At 44.9% G+C, this 20412-nt stretch overlaps 1 protein-coding gene across 2 annotated transcripts in view; it reads right to left on the bottom strand.

Moving 5' to 3' along the window:
* The window catches only part of AUTS2 (activator of transcription and developmental regulator AUTS2), a 709751-nt gene that overhangs the window by 272813 nt on the left and 416526 nt on the right, over positions 1–20412 (bottom strand). The gene's annotated exons all lie outside the window — the stretch shown is intronic.

Below are 20412 nucleotides of genomic sequence, written 5' to 3'. Positions count from 1 at the left end.
TCCTTTTGGATCTGGAGTACCTGCTCCTCAGTTGTGGCCACTGCTCCTGTTTTAGTATCATCTGGGAGTTTGGTCAGCAGACCGTTCACCCCTTCTTCCTTGTCGTTGATGAGAAGATGGGAAGAATAGACTTCCGTAATCTTTGCTCCCAAAATGGCTGAAACGCAGCCGAAGCGAAGCTGTCAGAAATTTAATAAAGTGTGCCATTTACCAGTGGGCTTTGGGGGGCTGATCTTTCCTAGATTTGCACAACAAACATCATCTGCTGCACGAGGGTGATTCGTGTTCGTGGATGCTGCTGACTTAATTAGCAGAAGGAAGGCTGAAGAGCCCAATATGTATATTAAAAAGAACAAACCTAATCCAGATGCCAAGAGATTTTTGAAGAGAGGGGTTTAACATCCTCCAACCAACATCAAAGATCTAGAAGGATTTCCCCAATCTACAGATGAACTGGAATACAACTCCCATTATCCCACTGGTCATCTCATTGCTGGGACATGTACTAGAAGGTATGTGGAAGACACCGGACTAGGGAAAGCTAAGCTTGTTGTTGTTGTTAGTCGCGAAGTCGTGTCCGACCCTTCACAACCCCACGGACAACATTCCTCCAGGCCTTCCTGTCCTCCACCTTCCCCCGGAGTCCACCCAAGCCCACACCCACTGCCCCAGTGACTCCATCCAGCCACCTCATCCTCTGCCGTCCCCTTCTTCTTTTGCCGTCAATTGTTCCCAGCATTGGGCTCTTCTCCAGGGAGTCCTTCCTTCTCATTAGGTGGCCAAAGTATTTGAGTTTCATTTTCAGCATCTGGCCTTCTAAAGAGCAGTCAGCGAAGCTAGAAAGCCATATTCTGAGAATATTAAAGAGAAACCCTAAAGACAGGAAACATCCATGATGGAGCCAAATCCAGATCACCTAAAACAGGGTCCATCTCACCTGAAACTGACTCATGGTGGAAAGGAACACCTTGCAGTCATTTCAGCCACAGTCAAACCAGATGGCTTTGATTCTTCTGTGTCTCCTAAGAGACAAATTATTTCATGGGAAAGCAAATCAGAACAGCACCCAAATAAATATTGTTCACGAGGGTGAAAGGCCAACTGGTCATGGCAAAAGGCTGGCCGTGAAGATGCCAAAAGTCTTGAAGCTTCTTATGTTAAGGGGGATTAGAGAAAGCGAGCAATATAAAAGATGGAGCCAGGAGCAAAAAGCTGCACCCCAGGTCTTTCTCCCAAATAATCATTTGTGATTCTGTCCACATTGTCTGCTCATTCAGATGGTTTTAAAAAGCGATTGGGAAGACCACACTCAGAGGAAAAGTTTAACAAATGATATGAGCATGAGCTACTTATGACAGCTAAATAGAACCTCCATGATGAGAGGCACCGTATCTGAATAGATGGTGAAAGGAGAAAGGCATTGGTGAGAGGAGAAAATGCAAGCGGAGAAAGTATACGGAGGAAAAATGTTGACCCAGGGCTTCTCTGCACGCATGGTGCCGGGTGAGCAAAAAGCACTCTGCACATTCTCAGAGGGGCACTGAGTTTGAACACATCATCTCTGATGTTTACCATAAGAAGGGAATCAGGAAGTAGAAGTCCCACAATAAACACACCAGGGCACATTTGTCCATGTTAAATCCACTTTAATGATCCTCAAGGACCACAGCCTTGTTTACCCAGAAGTAAGAGAAATTTTCTTGCCAGTATTCATGGCGATTCTGAGTCTTTGCAACTGCTTGCATTAAAATTGGCAGTAAGTTCTGTGACTTAATTTTTTATGTGGCTGATTAAGGCGCTTTTTGGCTGCAGCCAAACTGGTGGTTTTGTTTACTCAACCCAAAGAAGGCTTAAAAGTGATTTGCCAGAAAGTACAATGGCAATGACGAGAATCAGCATATCCACTCAAACCATAAACATCTACTAAAAATGTCCATCCCAGAGATTGCCGAAACTCACCCACCTTGGACATAGGAATGGCTACTAGTAGAAATAATCCACCAGATGGGACTTTAGGGTCCTTATTCTCTCAATTATACCAACCTGGACCTGGCAAAGGGGCAAAGTCACATGAAAACTCCCTCCTTGTCACAACAAAGGTCTTGGTGGCATCTTAAGAAGCAACACCTTTGCTATGGTGTTTGGCTTTTCTGTGACATGAGCTAAGTTATGGCTGGTGCATCCGTTGGAGAGAGACAGTTCCCAAAAACCCATCCAGAACACCTTCATTCCTTTCAAAGGTACCATGAGATAGGTTCTTGTTTTCTCAGTGACCAGAACTGGTGCTGCTAATGGGGCCATCTAAGCCTACACAAATCAAAGGCATTTTCCCTGCATTGTGTTGCCTAGGCAACCAGACAAAGCAAAGCTTCAGAGGACTTATTCCGTAACTTCTGCATCCAGTCCTCTGCCAAGTGGGAGGGCTTTTGGGTTGGGTTGGGTTGGGTTCAGCTTTTTTGCTGCACAGAATCTCAGAATCAGACAGCAGTTCCTCCCATGAAAATAAGGACAGGTGCAATGAATCTTGTGAATGCTTTTGCTTGAATTGCAGGCTAAATTCCATGAAATTTCAGTAGAATCATTCTTTCTCATGGGGACATTGCAACATTTAAGAAGGGGTCATGGCTGCAATCCCTAAAGATAGCACTTGCCAAAAAAAAAAAAAAAAAAGGCGTAAACCCCAATGCTGCGCTCCATCTTTGATGGAACATAGTGCAAAGTAATGCCATTTCCCAGGAAAAGAGCAGTGATGCTCAGAGAAGCATGCATCTCAGAAATGGATGTGGGAAGTCCCACAGATAAAAAGAATTTCTGGAAGAGTCCAGACAATCCCCGATGGAACCAAACGAGGCAAAACACAAGCGTGAAATAAAATGAAAACAAATTTCAGGCTGTCTTTCCTCAAATCCTGACCTCCAGGCAATGCTCCGAAATGCCAGGAAGCTGAGACAAAATGAACAGATGCCTCCCCAAACACAAAATCCCCCTTCACAGCCCTCAACCCCAGGCAAAATTCAAGTATGTATACAGAGAGAGTCAGGGACACACAGAGAGACCACAAAACCCCACAGAAAAGGCACTTCTCCATCCCAGGTTATCTTCTCCCGCAAAGCACAAAACTCAGGTGATTCAGCAATATGCACAATGCATACCAGGCAATGCATATGCACACAAGACTCCCAAAACCTGCCAGAATATGGGCATGCACACAAAATACACCCCCCCCCCCGGTGCAAACACACACACACCCTGTGAGTGCACATGTAAAGCAATACAAAGCGCCCAGGCAAACAGGCACAGGTTGCAAGAGGTACCACCCCAGGACACATGCTGATACTCCCCAAAGTTATCTGGCAGTTGTGCAATCTGGCTCTTCCTTCCCTCCCCCCTCCCTTCCACAATCGACACATAAAGATGCTTGCAGTATTAACCACCTTCACCAACTTCCATCCGGCTTAATAAGAATATCTAATCCGGAACTACAACTGCTCACATTGGCAGCATCCACCACCATCAGCATGACCTCCCGCCTTCATAGATTTTTGTTGTTGTTGCTCTACCAAAATTCATGAAGAAGCAATATTTTAAAGGACAATCGTGTCTTCGGTACCAGGATCATTTCCCAAACCAGTTCGGTGTTACAAAAACCACAGGCCAAGTCGTTGAGGGCTGCCTGAGCTGTTATTTTTGACCAGTGGTGTTTGTTTGTTTGTTTGTTTGTTTGTTTGTTTATTTATTTATTTATTTATTTATTAACACATTTTTATGCCGCCCCATTCGCCGAAGCCTCGGGGCGGCTTACAACACTAGTATATGAAAATCATGGAGCCTAGTTTAAAAGATGGGCGAATCTGTGAATATAGATTTCCTCTGAGTTTCTCATTTTTCTGTATGAATTCATTCTGCTCCATTTCCACCCCAGAGGGCAACATTGAAAGAAATTGTCCACAGAAGAGTGTGCATTAATTTTCTGTGCATTTTTTTCCAATTTATATCCTGCCTTTCCTCTCATTTTCCTAATATAAACACTATAACATTGTTCTCAAGCATTTTTCTTGAACATAACCTTGTTTTGTATATTTCTTATCACTAATCTTGACATTTTTGTCCCAACCTTTCCCTAATATGCACATCATTTTTTTGCCGAGGACCGCATCCAAAAATTCGGAGTCACACACATACTGTACGATAACCGAATTTCAGTTTACATGACATAAAAGTGAAGTTACCAACTTCCTCTCAAAATGTGAACTGAACACAATTCTCTATCCACCCTAAGCAATTTTAGGGTCTTGTTAGTCTGGTTGATAATGCAGAACAGGTCAAAACATTCTGAGTTCGCGCCATCAGGATCAACGTATCTGAGTGGGATGGTGTAACGTGGTGTCCTGCAACAGCAGGGGGTTGGACTGGATGGCCTTCATGGCCCCTTCCATCTCTTCTATTCTATGATTCTGTGCAGGGCCATGTACAGGTTTTTTGTTTTTTTTTTTTAAGGTTCCTTTCTGCAGACACCTGCATGAAATTCTCAGCTCACCAGCAGCCCACAGAAAGCTGGTTGAGAACCTCTGCTCTACATAATTCAGCGGTTATACTGGCCATACACCGATTTACTTCCACCCAAGAGGGGTGTACAAGCACCACAATGGAAACCCTAGCAAGAACCTCCCTGTCTAGCCACCATCCAAGCTTGCTACATAAACCAACAAGAAATGCCAACTATATATCTCCTCAGTTTGCTGCATTCCATCCAGTTTTGCTGACAATTAAAAAGTCACCCTTTTTTTTAAAGGGCACTAATGCTCTTTAGAAGGTCAGGTACTAAAGCTGAAGCTCAAATACTTTGGCCACCTAATGAGAAGGAAGGACTTCCTGGAGAAGAGCCTAAAGCTGAGAACGATTGAGGGCAAAAGGAGAAGGGGACAGCAGAGGATGAGGTGGCTGGATGGGGTCACTCGGGTGGTGGGTGTGGGCTTGGGTGGACTCTGGGGGAAGGTGGAGGACAGGAAGGCCTGGAGGAATGTTGTCCATGGGGTCGTGATGGGTCAGGCACGACTTCGCGACTAATAACAATTGTTGCATCATCTGTTTCTATATGGCAAATCTAGACAGCATCTTAAAAAGCAGAGACATCACCCTGTCAACAAAAGTGCATATACTCAAGGCTACGGCTTTCCCAGTTGCAATGTATGGCTGTGAAAGCTGGACCATAAGGAAGGCTGAGCGCCGAAGGATTGAGGCCTTTGAATTGTGGTGCTGGAGGAGACTCCTGTGAGTCCCTCGAACAGCAAGGCGATCAGACCAGTCATTCCTAGAGGAGATCAGCCCTGATTGCTCTTTAGAAGGCCAGATGCTGAAGATGAAGCTCAAATGCTTTGGCCACCTAAAGAGAAGGAAGGACTCCCTGGAGAAGAGCCTGATGCTGGGAACAACTGACGGTAAAAGGAGAAGGGGACGGCAGAGGATGAGGTGGCTGGCTGGAGTCACTGGGGCAGTGGGTGTGGGCTTGAGTGGACTCCGGGGGATGGTGGAGGACAGGAAGTCCTGGAAGAAAGTTGTCCATGGGGTCGCGAAGAGTTGGGCACGACTTTGCAACTGAATAGCAACAACAAATTGCATTATTCAGTCCTTAGTGACTAAGACACTGGAATTAGAGGGTTTTTCCTTTACAGTCACCCCTTCTCCTCAGATGCCCCAGACTCCTTCCTACCAATATTATTGGCTATTTATTTGAGGTACCCAAGTTCTCTAAGAAGACATAAGCATCCTAAGACAGCACTGTTAAAGATTGTTTCATTGAGGGAAGCGAAGGGAAGCGAAGGGGAGGGAAGACCTTATTATTTGTTTGTTTGTTTATTTAAAGTTTTTATATGCCGTCCCCATTGCTACACAGCCTCAGGATGGCTCACAACACAAATAAATAAAACAAATAGAATTACAATTACAATTAAAACTTGGAAACACACTGGCTGCATAATTAAAACTATAAATATGAAAGATTATTAAAATACTGTTTGAATAAAAAGGTCTTGGCCTGGCGCTGAAAAACAAATAACAACGGCGCCAGGCGGACCTCTCTGGGGAGTGCATCCACAGATGGGGCGCCACCACAGAGAAGGCCCTCCTCCGGGTACTTTGCTTCCTGATATCTCTTACGGAGGGCTCCCGCAGGAGCGCCCCTGCTGCCGATCTCAAGGGGCGGGAGGGCAAATATGGCCGCAGGTGTTCCTTCAAGTCTCTTTCTTCCATTTGATCTTGAAGCTTAAATGACTCACCCCCAGTGGGTTAACATTGTGTTGAGTCGGTTCCTAGTTCTTAAAAGCTCATTAATTACAGTGTTAAAAGGTAAGAAGAAACATCTGTGGCATTTCCTAGCCCCTGCTCAGGTAATGCAGCTTTCTCATTTAGCCCTGAAGGTAGGAAGAAGTGGGGCAGGCTGAGGAAGGCCCCACCAAGACCAATTAAGGCCTTTACAAAGAAACTGCAAAGAAGACAAATGGAGGCGGAAAGGCCGCTTCCGTGGAACCTTTGTACAGATGTAAAGCAATTAGAATAGTCTCAGGGGCATGTCTGCTTGGAACGAACAGGAAAGGTTTTATAACCTGCCTAAACCTGGAGCCATCCCTCTCGGTTTTGCTTTCCTCTCCCTTTTTTTGTTAAGCATTTAAGTGAGCATTTTATTACCATCTTGTATCAGCTGCTGATAACTCCGGATTGGTTTTGCGGGGGGGGGGAGGAGGAGGAGGAGGAAGGGGTGGACTAAAAATTGATGGTGAATGACAGAGCTATGAAGGTGCTGATATCTTCTTCTTCAAGTAATGATTTATTTCCAAATTTGCCTTAAGTAGCAAAGGAAAATAATAGGGGTGGGCAGATTTTACAAACATCAGACAAAATCTGCATCTAAATTCTATCTTTTCCCATAAAATGTGTGCTTTTTCATGGCAACATGTATGTTTTTCTTCATTTTTTTTGTCTTGCAAAACCTGGACAATTGCACAGATGGAGAGATGTCCGCATTCCATTCCATTCACTAGACCACAATGCCCCCTTCTCTCCTTTCCACCCCTTGCCAGTTAGTGGTTTTGCACTTTTATGTCATCCTAACAAAATCACTTGTTTGAGCATTTATTTTTAATTAAAATTCTTTTGAAGAGCAGAAATGGCACTTGTCCGGAATGGTTTCCACCTGCCATTTTGAAATCTGGATTCCTAATCAAAGTTCAACTGGAGTGAAGCCAAAAGTGTGTTGGAATTTCTAAATTAGGAGATTAGGAGGCAGGACTGAGGGAATCGGAGCATCCCAAAGGCCACATGGGAGTATTACTATTTTTATTTCTATATTGTCCAATATCCAAAACATTCATGGGGACCCTCTTCGGAGCAGATATGCACAAGTCTGCACTATTATTTATTTATAAAAGGTGCCTTGCCCTTGCATTTTGACTGGAACCCTGGAGAGAGCTGATGCCCATCATCGAAACATAAAACAGCAGAGCAACCACAACAAATTAGTAGCCAAAACTCAATCAAAAAGCCCCATGGGGCATCTAAATAAGTGCACATCAGGTTAGTAGAGCTTCATGGAGTGGGAGGTTCTACAGCCTTGGAAGGTCCACAGGGAAGGTCCTGCCCTGCATTCTGCATCCCAGAATTTCAGACAAAGGTGTGACTTCAAAGGCAAGTTCAAAAGGAAGAGCGTTCCGCACTGTTTAGGGTTTCTAATGTTGAAGCCAGTGCCTTTATCTGGTCCTGATACAAAATGGTGCCAATGGAATAGGTCAAATACTGGCGTTATAAGGGCCACAAAGTATCTGACCATCCTACAACAATCTAGATAATTGGCTCATTTAGCTTAGTATCGTCTATCCCAGGGTGCAGATCCCTCTGGGACTGGATGGCTTATACATACCTTGAGTGCTATACTATAAGACTGAAGGGACTGGGCGTATTTTGATGGCCGATTCTGGCTGAACATCAGAAAGAACTTCATCCCATTCATAGGGAAGTGATTGGCTTTCCATTGCTGGAGATATTCAAGCAGGGACTGGGCAGACATCTGCTAGAGATGCTTTCAACTGGCTTCCTGCACTGAGCAGGGAAGTGGACTCAGTGGCTAAAATGGCCTTTTCAAACTCCATGGGCAAGCTGGTGCATCACACTGAGGAACAGGCCAGCCATGGGCTCTGCACTGGCTAGTGCATCGTTCACAAACCACCCTGAAGCCAGCATGTTGGGTTCAGACATTGCAAAAGGACACCACGAAGCAAACAAGGCTGATGACTCCCCATGGGCTGTTGTGTTATGTGAATCAACTCTGTGATTCTGTGTAAATAAAACAGACGATCAACCAGCCCTACCTTCCTTCTCCCAACACGGAGGGTAATCTCTGCATCAAGGATGACAACAAATCTCAGACTCAAACCACGCCAAGTGTGCCTCCTGGGTGCTTTTTGTTCTTTGTTCTAGATTGCATGTATCGGAGAAGCTGGGATACTTCGTTAGAATATCATACACACACATACTAAAAGGCTCCAAGGGACTCACACAGACATCAATTAAAAGCAAAAGGGCAAAGGGCAGGATGTCCATCATCCATAATGAGAGTGGCCATTTAAGCACCGCTGAAAAAGGTTTTGCTGATTGTGATGACCTTCACACTGACAACAGAAGCAAGTGGGGGAGCGGGAAGAAGAAGCAGGCATGAAAATGCACAAACATTCATTAAAATTGTCCTACTTTTGAATCCAAGCTCCCTTTAAGCCAGGTTCTTAGGAGATGCAACCTCCTGCAGGCCTTTTCACTCGGGCCTGATCTTCCTCGAGATGAAGTTTCAAACCCTGAAGAAAAGCCCTTGTTCTGTTGTTGTAGACCACAATTTTCTAAGCACTGTGAATTTATTGAAAGGCAAGACAGTCCCAGCCTACAGGTTCATACTCCAATAGACACGATTCAAGAGGAAAAAGGAATATGGAGCAAAGCCAACATTGGACCGATCAAAGGGGTCAAGTAGGTCTTCCCCCTGCCATGATGTTCCTCCTAGAAAGAAGCAGTGCAGACTCCCAGGGCCTTTTGTTTCCTGCCCTTCTGAACTTCACTCCCCAGGATGGAGCTGAATGCGTCCAGAGGCAAGGAAGGCCAGCCTCTATTTGCATACAGCATTGGAACTCCTCCCCAGTTAGAAGCTGGCTTGTACTGCTGAAGCAGCCCACCACACTTCCATTTCATGTGCAAAGGGACAGTGGAACATGCTGGATGGCCATAGCTATCCCATCATAGCCACCCACTGGCCACAGTCCTGGGCTATTAGCCATGTGTGCAGCACTAGTAAGAACAGAGTTGTGTGCCGGAACAACTGTATGACCATGTGGCGTCTAATTACTAGTATGGACAGCCTGCATTCCTGAATAGTGGAGAAGTCCAACATGCACCCAGCCACCAGGATCACTGGTGATCCCAAGTATGCAACAGGGGGGACATCTGGAAGTGGGCACGGTAAGGTGCTACAGGCATTGGCTGCTGCTCATATTCTCACAGGTGATGTTTGGGTTTGACCACGGAGTCTCTGCAGCCCAGCACTTCAGCAGAGCTCCCAGGTCTTAGGTGGAGGTTGTCCCCAGTCCTCACCCATGAGATGCTGTGCAGTGGAGATGTACATGTTCAGTCCAGGACCTTTGGCACAGAAGACATCCTTTCCACTACTAAGGTAGAGGTCCTCAAGGAACCTTCTTGAGAACGTTCCTTTGTCTTCTCGAAGCTTTAGATTCCATTCAATGTCTCTGAGAGATTTCTCTTAAGCGGGAATTTCCACACTGGCTACTTTTGGTGAAGTTGAGGTGACTGCATTTGCTACCAAGCATGTGGAAATTGTGCTGGTGAATAGGCACCACTAAATGGCTCCACACAACACGAGGTTGTTGGTTCTCTGTTAACGTGCTCCCACAATGCTCACACGGAGAAGAAAAAGCAAAGGTCAATCCGGTAAACACCATCCAATCACAAATCCAGCACATGAACATCAGATAAAGAGCCAGTAATTAGCCAGAACCTTGGTAGGCCTATTAAATGTATATTAAGACAGCAGAACAATATGCAAAGTCTTGAATGTTCAGCAGGGAAATGATTGAGAGTTTCAGAGCTAGCTAGCTGCAGAAAGATAACGCTGATGCCGGCATGAAGCTACATGCAAAGCTGATAAAGGGGAGAGGGATACAACTGAGCATTAATTAGGTACAAGCAAACATCTTTGCTAATGCCTCATATTCTCATTCCCTGAAAAATGTCAACAAGAGATATTAGCACCAGATGCTGGGAGTACATCTCCCATGACTGGGTGGGGGCTGCGGGGGGGAAGGGAAGCAAGACTGAACCCAGCTAGTGCTCTGGCTGGTGTCCTGGATTTGCGGATGAGAAACTGAGGGAGACTCGTCAGCCATCCAGGACACTTCTGAGCCAAGAAATGCATTGCAGTGTTTTGAAAAGTGTGAAAGCCGAAGCATAACTTGGTTGCAATTTGTGTGAATGGACCTGCTTGCGCCATGCTCCTACGGCGCTCAATTCCTGGTGAGCACCACATAAACACCGGGGACAAAGGAATGCCAAAGGAACGCCTGTCTCCATAGATCCCTACCAGAGCACCCAGGTTGTCACCATTTTGTCCCCCATGCTATTCAACATCTACATGAAACTGCTGGGAGAGGTCACTAGGAGGTGTGGGCTGTGGAATCAACAGTACGCTGATGATACCCAGCTCTACCTCTCATTTTCCACCAATCCAGGTGAGGCAGTGGCTGTGCTGAACCGGTGCCTGGCCGACGTAATGGGCTGGATGAAGGCCAATAAACTGAAGCTCAACCCAGACAAGACGGTGGTCCTGTTGGTGGGTGGTTCAGGCCTTGGGATAGGGGACTTGGGCCTTGTCCTAAATGGGGTTGCACTCCCTCTGAGGGACAGGGTTCGCAGCTTAGGAGTGCTCCTCGACCCTGAGCTGTCTTTAGAAACTCAGGTGACGGCAGTGGCGAGGAGCACTTTCCTTCAGCTTCAACTGATCCATCAGCTGCGTCCCTTCCTGGAGAACGACTGCCTGGCGACAGTGACACACGCATTGGTAACTTCCCGATTAGATTTCTGCAACGTGCTCTATGTGGGGCTACCCTTGAAGACAGTCCGGATACTTCAATTGGTGCAGAATAGAGCTGCCAGGTTGCTGACGGGGACTGGGCATTGTTCTCATATAACCCCAGTCTTCCGTCAGCTCCACTGGCTCCCCATTGAAGTCCGGGCCCAATTCAAGGTGCTGGTTATCACCTACAAAGCCCTAAATGGCTTGGGACCTGGTTACCTAAAGGAGCACCTGTGTCCATATATGCCCTCCCGCCCCTTGAGATCGGCGGCAGAGGCCCTTCTCCGGGAACCCTCCATGAAGGATATTAGGAGGGTGAGTACCCGGAGGAGGGCTTTCTCTGCGGTGGCGCCCCACCTATGGAATGTGCTCCCCAGAGAGGTCTGCCTGGCGCCGTCGTTATTTGCTTTTTGGCGCCAGGCCAAGACATTTTTATTTAAATGCTATTTTAATTGTTAAGGTTTATTTATTGATTTTAAACTGACCAGGCTGTTTCCACTATTTTATGTATTTTATGTATTCTATGTATTTTTGTATATATATGTGGGATTTTAATGATTGTAAGCTGCCCTGAGGCTTATGCAAAGGGGGCAGCATATAAGCTGTCTAAATAAAAATAAAATAAATAAACTCCAAGGTGATGCTGGTCTCACCGTCTGGGAGGTCCTTACGCAAGGGCTCCTCAGGAGCTCCCACCTCTAAGAGGACTTGCCTGTTCCTCTACAGTCAATGCTGACCACTTATTTACCTCTCCCCTCAACCCAGTCTGTGCAACAGATTCTGGCACATGGAATTTGGACGTTGCAATTTCTTCTCAGCCTCTTCAAAGCTTGGAAGGTCAAAGAGGGCAGGGGATTGGGCAACAGCAGGCACGAGGGGCTCCAGGGGGTGGTTGGGCACTTCTGCAGCTTATCTGCAGCACAGTATCTTTTCATTGGCCCACTAGGTTGGTGATGCATGGAGCAAAGTCTTCTCCTTGAAGGCACCCTCCATTAGAACAATTGTCTAAACTAAGACTGGATCAAGGAATAAAAGATCTGTAGGAACAGAGACCTTGAAGTCAAAGCCGAGCAGGGCCTTGATGATGAAGACCTCAGCTCTGCAGGCATGGGAACCACCCCATATTATTTTTCCCCACTACGGTGAGATGCTTTTTTCTATTTAAATTGGGGTATTTCTTGTTGTATCCACTTCATGGATCACAACTCAGGTGCCTTTAGTAAAGCAGATAAGTTGGCAATACATGAGCTCTCCTGGGCCCTGCCCCGAGATTTCCACAGAAAACATGGATAACAATTTGGACAAAGAAAATCCATTTTCAAAAAGACAAAGGAAAAGAAGAGATAGAGCTTGAACTTTACCATACTCGACCCAAAGGGGATCTTTTCAAGAGAACATGGTCTTAACAACATGTAAATCCAAAATCTCTAAATCATAGATTATCTTTTAATCTCATGTGGAAATAGTATTATACAAATACTGTCCACATCTCTTCTTTCTCCTAATATTTATTTTTTTAAACCTTTTAGGAAAAATATGAATATATGACATATGGCTCGTTCAGATGACAAAATGTGGATGCTCACAATTCAGAGTGAAAACAGGAGAGGGAGGGAGGGCGGGAAGAGGATTTGGCCTGTCCGAGTTTTGCTAGGGCTCATTCATAAACCTTCTCCACCTAATTCCACAGTTATGTGCATTTTTAAAAGAACTATCCATATGAAAATTCATAAATACACATTTAAATTTGTATTTAAATGAATTTGTAAATGAATTCCGCACAAAATGCACCTTTGCATATAAAATAAATGCATTTCTGAATCCATTCTATTCTATGATGTGCGTTTTAAAATGTATCTTGGTACCTTTGGGTAAAATGCATTTCAGAGGCAGGAAATGCATTGCAAAGTAAATTTGCAGAAGGATAAGGCTGGTTGGCCGGAGGTTTGATGAGCTCTGTCAGCATTGCAATTCACGAGGATCAAAGCTCTCTAACATCCTTACAAAACACACAAACACTGATAAAAGTGTTTGGGTGTTTTAAGGGAAGTCCAGCGCTTCCTTTCCTGAGTGAAAGCCAACCGTTGTCCTTCCGGACTGGGCAAACCCAACGTATGTGCACTGTTTCTTTAAAAAATGCGAACAATGCAAACATTAAAAAAATCCCCGGAATTCCTCTGAAAGACAGTCCAAGGACGTCCCATCTCAAGCATTAAGATTTGGTTGCACACAAGATGATTAGGCCCATCCATGCTAATTACACTAGAAAGAACTAATTAGAAAAATTCACCATTCAACTAATGAGGGCTGGGCCTTTCCAGAGCTCCATGCTTCATTTCTCCGGTTTAAAATATTACTCTCCTTGCATCCCACATACCCCTCTCTACAGACATTGCCCATCATACTAATTCTACTAATAAATGCTGGATATTAAAGATCAGTTACATTCTTCCCAAATGCAATGGTTTATAAGTGCCCAGGACACATTGTGGTCGCAGCTTCCTACACCACAAGCTATAAATCTCGTGTGTATTCTTTATAGTGTCTGTATGTCTCTAAATGCCTATAATAAATAATACTGGGCCTTCTCCCCTATATTTATTGACTGCATGTATATACCACATTTCAGCTGAAGTTCACATTTTATCACAGCTTACTTTCATCCTAATCATGCTGGATGATCTGGGATCGTATATGCGTTTACCCAGGATTAAGTTGCACTGGAGTAGTGAGACTTCCTTTTGAGTCGATCTGCACAGATTGTCATTTAAGCAAAACGCAAACTACAAGGTTATGCCGAGGTCCAATTCCCAGAGGGATAATATCCTTATTAGCACCAACAAGGTTGTTGCAAAATAAGGAGAAAGGCTCTGGGTTTTTCGGAACCTTTCATGAGGCTAGAAGTAAAATGGTGGGGAAGGGAAGAAGGGGGAAGATACAGTGACCTCAAGACGAATGTTTACATCGTCTAGGTTGGGTGGCCCTGGAGGCTGGGTGACCTCAACATCACCACTGGAATAGCCACTGTCAGATCACGCAGGGGGACTGCTGGGTCTAGTTGAGCCTGTATACCAGCATAATCCTCAGGCTGAAATATTGGCTCGACACAAGATTGGGGGATGGGTGGACAGGGAGCTTGGAGGGGGGGAGAGGGAGAGAGCGCGCGAGAGAGAGAGTGCAAGAGAGATCACCCCATCCCCCCAGTCTTCTCTGATGTTCTGTCTAGTGGGCCGAATGGATGGAGAGATTAATCTTTGGGTTCACCAACCCAGCCCTCTCGAGGCTAGATTGGCCACCTCACCCACTATTAAAGCTTGGATAATGGAGGTCACGCTGCACCTACCTGACACTGGAAAGCAGCACGTGGAGCCCTGAGGGCAGGTTTGTCGGGCAACCTCTAAGCCTGACCCCTTCGGGGCCATCAGGTTCACTGCACTGTCCTGCTTCTGCCTGTCAGAGCAAGGCTTGCTAAGAGTCCAAGCCAGGTGGGTCAGCTACTGCAATCCGTCAGACCCTGGGGGAGCGATTTAGCTTTTTCATGCCCCAGATCAGCTAATATAGCAACAGAGCACACGGGATACAATTCTCTAGGCCAGTTGGTTAGAAAACTGGCAACTCCTGAAACAAGAGAACTCATGTCTCCTTCTTTAAGGCGATTCCTTCATTAAGACTAGCCTCTTTAGGATAAATCAGGAAACAAGCTTTTGAGCTCCCCAATAATACTGAATGCAGTAATATTGCTCTTGTTGCTACTATTATTGCCATTAAGCTTCATTCAACTCATTCATTCAGTTCAACTCAGATGCCAGGAAGTATTTCCTGACGGTTAGGACCTCAAGAGCATGGAATGGGCTTCCACGGGAGGTGGCTGAGGCCCCCTCGGTGAGGGTGTCCAAGGACAGGGTGGACATGCACATGGTGGGCATGTTGTAAGCACAGCTGGCTGGAGTCAGGGGTCAGACTAGATGGCCTGGGAGACCCCTTCTGACTCTTTCTGTTTCTATGTTTCATGAATTCATTCAGTTGAACTCAATTCATGAATTCATTCAACTGAGAAAGCACTGGGAACGCTTTCTGAATTAGTGATCTCCAGGGTTTCAGCTCCCCAGTTCCAGCTAGTGTGGGCCAATTGTGTGAGAGGAGGGAGATGGCTTGCGGTCAAGCAACGTCTGGAGGGCGAACCTAGTCCTGTAGCAGTCCTCCAGCAGTTCAGTTAAGACCATCTTCCTGACCTGCCTAGGAACTGAAGATGGAGTCTTCCATATGCACCCTTCCCATGAGCTAGCACACTTCCAACTTGCATGATAGAGTACAGAAGATCGAATGTGGTTAGGTGGTGCTGTATGCATAACCAAGTGAGGTTTGAAGCTCCTTCAAGGTTGCCTAGAGAAGATTCTCTCACCGAGCGTGGGAAACAATCTGTTTTGGAAGGGACAGAAGGGCTTTCAGGATGAGAGAGGAGGCATTTGCCAGCCCAGTAAGAAGGCCTTGGGAGAAATGAGCTGCTCAGCGGGAGGGGTCCTGTTGCTCTCGTTGTCTTGCTCTCCAGCAGTGTGGTCCACCCTGTGGGTGGAACCAAATGTTTTCCTGAAAGAACAGGAGCACAGGGGAGTTTCTAGTTTGGATTCAACTTCTCACATGAGCAGAGCTTTCTCCTTTAACTTTGGCAATAAAAACTACGCAAAGCTCAAACTGTTCTGTTATCTGAGGAGTCTCCATTGGAAGAACAGCATTTCAAAGGATTGCCTTGAGCTTGGGAACCAGGGGAAAAAGGCAAGGGACACGCTCATGACGGTATTTTCAAAATTCCCAGGAAAATAGATCCATTTTCCAGCCAAATGATGAATCAAACTAGGGTGAGGGGTGCCCATAACTAGGCCTAAGCTGCAGAAGCTGGTGAGATAAGCCAGCACTGGGGTCAAGGGGGCACAGGGAAGATGCGCACAGACAGCTAACTTTCCGATGAAGAGTGCAGATCAGGAAATCTGAAGACAAGCCTCATCATGGAGGGTTGCGAGATCTATCAGGGAAGTGATGGGCCAGAAGTAATGAAAAGCGGTTATATCAACATCCTTCATTATGCAATAAACTCATTAAAGTAACTGCAAGGAAAAAGGCTTGCTGTCTTTGTGAGCGTCGCAAGGCGAGACGTGATGAAAAGCTTCCTTCTGTAGAAGTGACTATAATGACCAGCCTTTGGATTTTGCGGTATCTCGCTGCATGTTTTGAAGGCTGTTTGAAAGCTTAATAAAAGGCATCCTTTAAAAAATGGTGAGATATAACATGTGCATAAATGGTGCCATTAAAAAGAGGAAATCTTTCCCACTTCCTTCCATTACCTGCTGTCAAGCAACCAAACTTTGTACCCTTCAGGAAATTCAACACTTGGATGAATTGTTATAGTCTCTTATGACTATTTTTATGTATATTTCTTATCAGTGTAAGAGAGCCAGTGTGGTGTAGTGTTTAAGGGTGTAGGGGTGGGACTCAGGTGATCCGGGTTCTAATCTCCATTTGGCCATGGAGCCAACTGGGTGCCTTTGGGCCTGGCACAAACTCTCAGCCCATCCTGCCCTGCAGGGTTGTTGTTATGGGGATAAGATTGAGAATAGGAGACTCTGGAATGTACTACCCAGAGAGGTACACCTGGCGCCAAGTTTATACTCTTTTCAGTGCCAGGCCAAAACCTTTTTATTTAAAAAATATTTTAAACTTTAATAGTTTTTAAGTTGAGTCACTCTGTTTGTTTTGTGATTTATTGTTTTGTTCTGTTTTATTATTTATTGCAATTGTTGTTTTAATTGTCTATTTAAATACTGTACACCGTCCTAAGATCTTGTATAATAGGGCAACATACAAAAGCTGTTAATAATAAATAAATAAACAATCATGTATGCCACCCTGAAAGGAAAAAGGTAGGATATAAATAAATGGATAAATGCAATTGCTATGTTTTATTATGTAAATCATTTTTCACTCCCCAAAAGGCCAAAGGGCAAGTTATGCAGAGTGGGGAAAAAGATTAGTGGGTAGAAATAAATTCTAATGAACTAATATATTATATTGTATGGCTTTGAAAGCTGGACCATAAGGAAGGCTGAGTGCCAAAGAACTGAGGCCTTTGAATTGTGGTGCTGGAGGAGACTCCTGCGAGTCCCTTGGACTGCAAGGCAATCAGACCAGTCAGTCCTAGAGGAGATCAGCCCTGATTGCTCTTTAGAAGGCCAGATACTGAAGATGAAACTCAAAATACTTTGGCCACCTAATGAGAAGGAAGGACTCCCGGGAGAAGAGCCTGATGCTGGGAACAATAGATGGCAAAAGAAGAGGGGGACGGCAGAGGATGAGGTGGCTGGATGGGGTCACTAAAACAGTTGGTGTGAGCTTAAGTGGACTCCAAGGGATGGTGGAGGATAGGAGAGCCTGGAGGAATATTGTCCATGGGGTTGCAATGGGTTGGATGTGACTTCACGACTAGCAACAACAACAAATATATTATATACAAAACAATCCTCGAAGGAGTGTAACATCAATGTAAAAATGAAAGCCCAATCCAGGAATGCAACAGTGGGCTTACAAAACTATCTCTGATTGCAAAACCCAACAACTTGATTTCAAAGGGAAACATAGATCGTTTTCACAATTGTTTCAGGTCTTAAATTGTCACCACTCTCTAGATATTGCTGAAAGGTATAGCTGCAATGCATCATTGAAGTATTTTGCCAGTACATCTGAGGTTTGGAAAATTCAGCCTGGGGGTTGCTTTCACGAGGGCTGAGAAGAAAACGTGAGGAAAAATGGATGGAGCTTTGGAAAAGACCAGCTGTCAGCTAAGACATCTTGCAAGGAGCAGGAAGAAATGAAGTCATAGAATTGTAGAATTGTAGAGTTGGAAGGGGCCAAGAAGGCCATCTGGTCCAGCCTCTGCTATTGCAGGACATCAAGTCACACCATTTCACTCAGATGGCTGTCCAGTTTCTCCTTGAATGCCTCCAGTGTGGGAGAGCCCCCCACCTCTCCAGGCAGCTGGTTCCACTGCTGTATTGCTCCGACAGTGAGGAAGCGTTTCCCGGTCTTCAGACTGAATCTGGATTGTGGCAAGTTGACTGGATTATTCCATGTCCTACACTCCAGCAAGACAAGGTCTTGACCTTCCTCTTTGTGACAGCCTTGGAGGTACTTATAAGGGAATATCATGTATTGATGCATTTGGTTACTTTTTCCTTGGTGGAGCACTTGGAATTTGTCCCCATTGAATCTCATTCTGTTGCTTTCAGCTGAGAATTCAAGTTTATCAAGATCAGCCCAAGCATGTGAGTGCCTGAGAAAAAGGTTGAATGGAGAGAAAAACCTTCAAGACCCACACACTTTTGATTTCAGCAAATCAGCTCTCTCTGTGTTCATTATTGGCTGCATCCTGTCAGCTGACTCTTCCTACAGACCAATGGCCTTTCATATGGAAAAGAGCCCCTATATCTGCCATAAGTGAACCCAATTTGCTTCATGGAAAGGACTCAAAGTGAGTTTGTATTTCAAGTAGTACATTATTTTTTTTTTCAAATCCCCACTGTGGACCAGGAAGTAACTTGTGAGTCATTTGCTTGATATTCCAATATTTTAGCAAATTATTTCAGAAGATGATTCAGAAAATTGGTGGTGACATGAAATGCTTCTTTAAAAACCCACTGCATTTCAATTAAAATGAAAATCACTCCCAGTTTAAGTGAGAAAGAAAGAGGTAGGAATCAAGAACATCATGCAGGTACCTGCTTAGAAACTTCATGGAGATGAAAAGGAGGAAAAATAATTGAGGAGATGAAATGGAAAGCGTGAAAAGGAGGCATTGCTCAGCTGCGAAGCGTTTCCTCAGTGAGGATCTACTGATTCAGTCAACTCAAGGAGTTCCAAACTCCGCCGTGAATCCTGGAGACCTGTCCATGAACGTAGAAAAGATGGACCACTAGTCTCCCGTGCTGTTCAGCAGGTTGCATGATTCAAGGTTCCCCCACAGGGAAAAAAGCCAGCAGACTTTCCTGTATGAGGAAAGGTAAAGTATCCTGGATCAAAGAATACTCTTCCTTTTGATGGTTCAGCTTTCTAATGCAATTTAGAAATCTCCCCCACTTTTTTTTGCAAGCAAAAGAATATAAATGCTCCATGTCCCCCAGTCACGCAGCATGAACTGGCCCAGTCCAGAAAGGACCAGTTTCCCCTCCCCCATTGCTTCTTGCTTTAATTTGTGTGAAGGGTGGTGTGGAAGTGGAGTGCTTTTCAACACAGGGAGAAAACGTGAGATCACCCAAGGTAATTAGAAATCTCTTTTGTGCAAAGAACAGGGCAAGAGGGCACTGGTTCACCTATAGACTCAAGGTTTCCTCTGTGATGTTATTTAAGATGCCTAATGCAAAAATTGTGTGTATTTCGTCAGGCAGTCCCCAAATAGATATCTTCCATTATCTGTTATGTCAGCTGTTACTGAAAGAAAGATCAAGTGAGAAATGGTTTGCACCCCCTAATACTAAATCCTCAACATGCAATTAAGCATTCGCATGGCAATCAAACCGTGCCTCTATTTCATGTTTGCCTTCCTTTTCAAAGCCTCAGCTAGAGGGGTACTTACTCTGTCAAATCTGCTATAGTAATCAAAACACTGAAATTACTTCTTTCCACACTAAATATACTGGAACTGGTTGTTTGATTAAATGGAGAGCAGAGTGCGCAATTTGCTAAATTACAAGTATTCTGAACATGTAAATATAGTTTAATTACTGCAATTAAAGAAGATTACTGGAGATTGGCAGATGGGAATGTAATACTGTTTTAATTAGAGTTTTTAATGCACTGTAACATAAGCATAATATTAACCCTTTATCCTAGAGAGGGATGGCTGCTCTTTGAGGAGTGACAAGCAGGACAGAGGGAAATAAAAGCTGATTCTTCAGAAATATATTGATGGAGGATCACAGATCATTCCATGTGGCGGTTCTTCCAGGCTGCGAATGGGGCCCAGCCAGAAGTATGATGCTAAGGATGTCTCTGTAAGAGAGACCGATGGAGAGCAGGTAAGCTGCACCGATGGGATGAAAAGTTTTATGCTGTCCAGTGTTTTGCTTCCCAGGGGCAAACTGGAGCCCTCTGGGAAGCTCAGAAGGACAACGAGGTTCTAATGGTACCCTCTTGTTTGTGTGTCTCTTATCTGCTATTCACAGACTGACTGCATCATACAATCATCAGAATTGGGGGCGGGGAGAGAGAGAGAAATGGAAGGAGAGATCTGATTTGATGTTTAA

The sequence above is a fragment of the Varanus komodoensis genome, unplaced genomic scaffold (assembly GCF_004798865.1).
Source record: "Varanus komodoensis strain SLA01 unplaced genomic scaffold, ASM479886v1 scaffold20_1, whole genome shotgun sequence".
NCBI classification, from domain to species: domain Eukaryota; kingdom Metazoa; phylum Chordata; class Lepidosauria; order Squamata; family Varanidae; genus Varanus; species Varanus komodoensis.
This window is presented reverse-complemented; position numbering and strand designations above follow the sequence as displayed.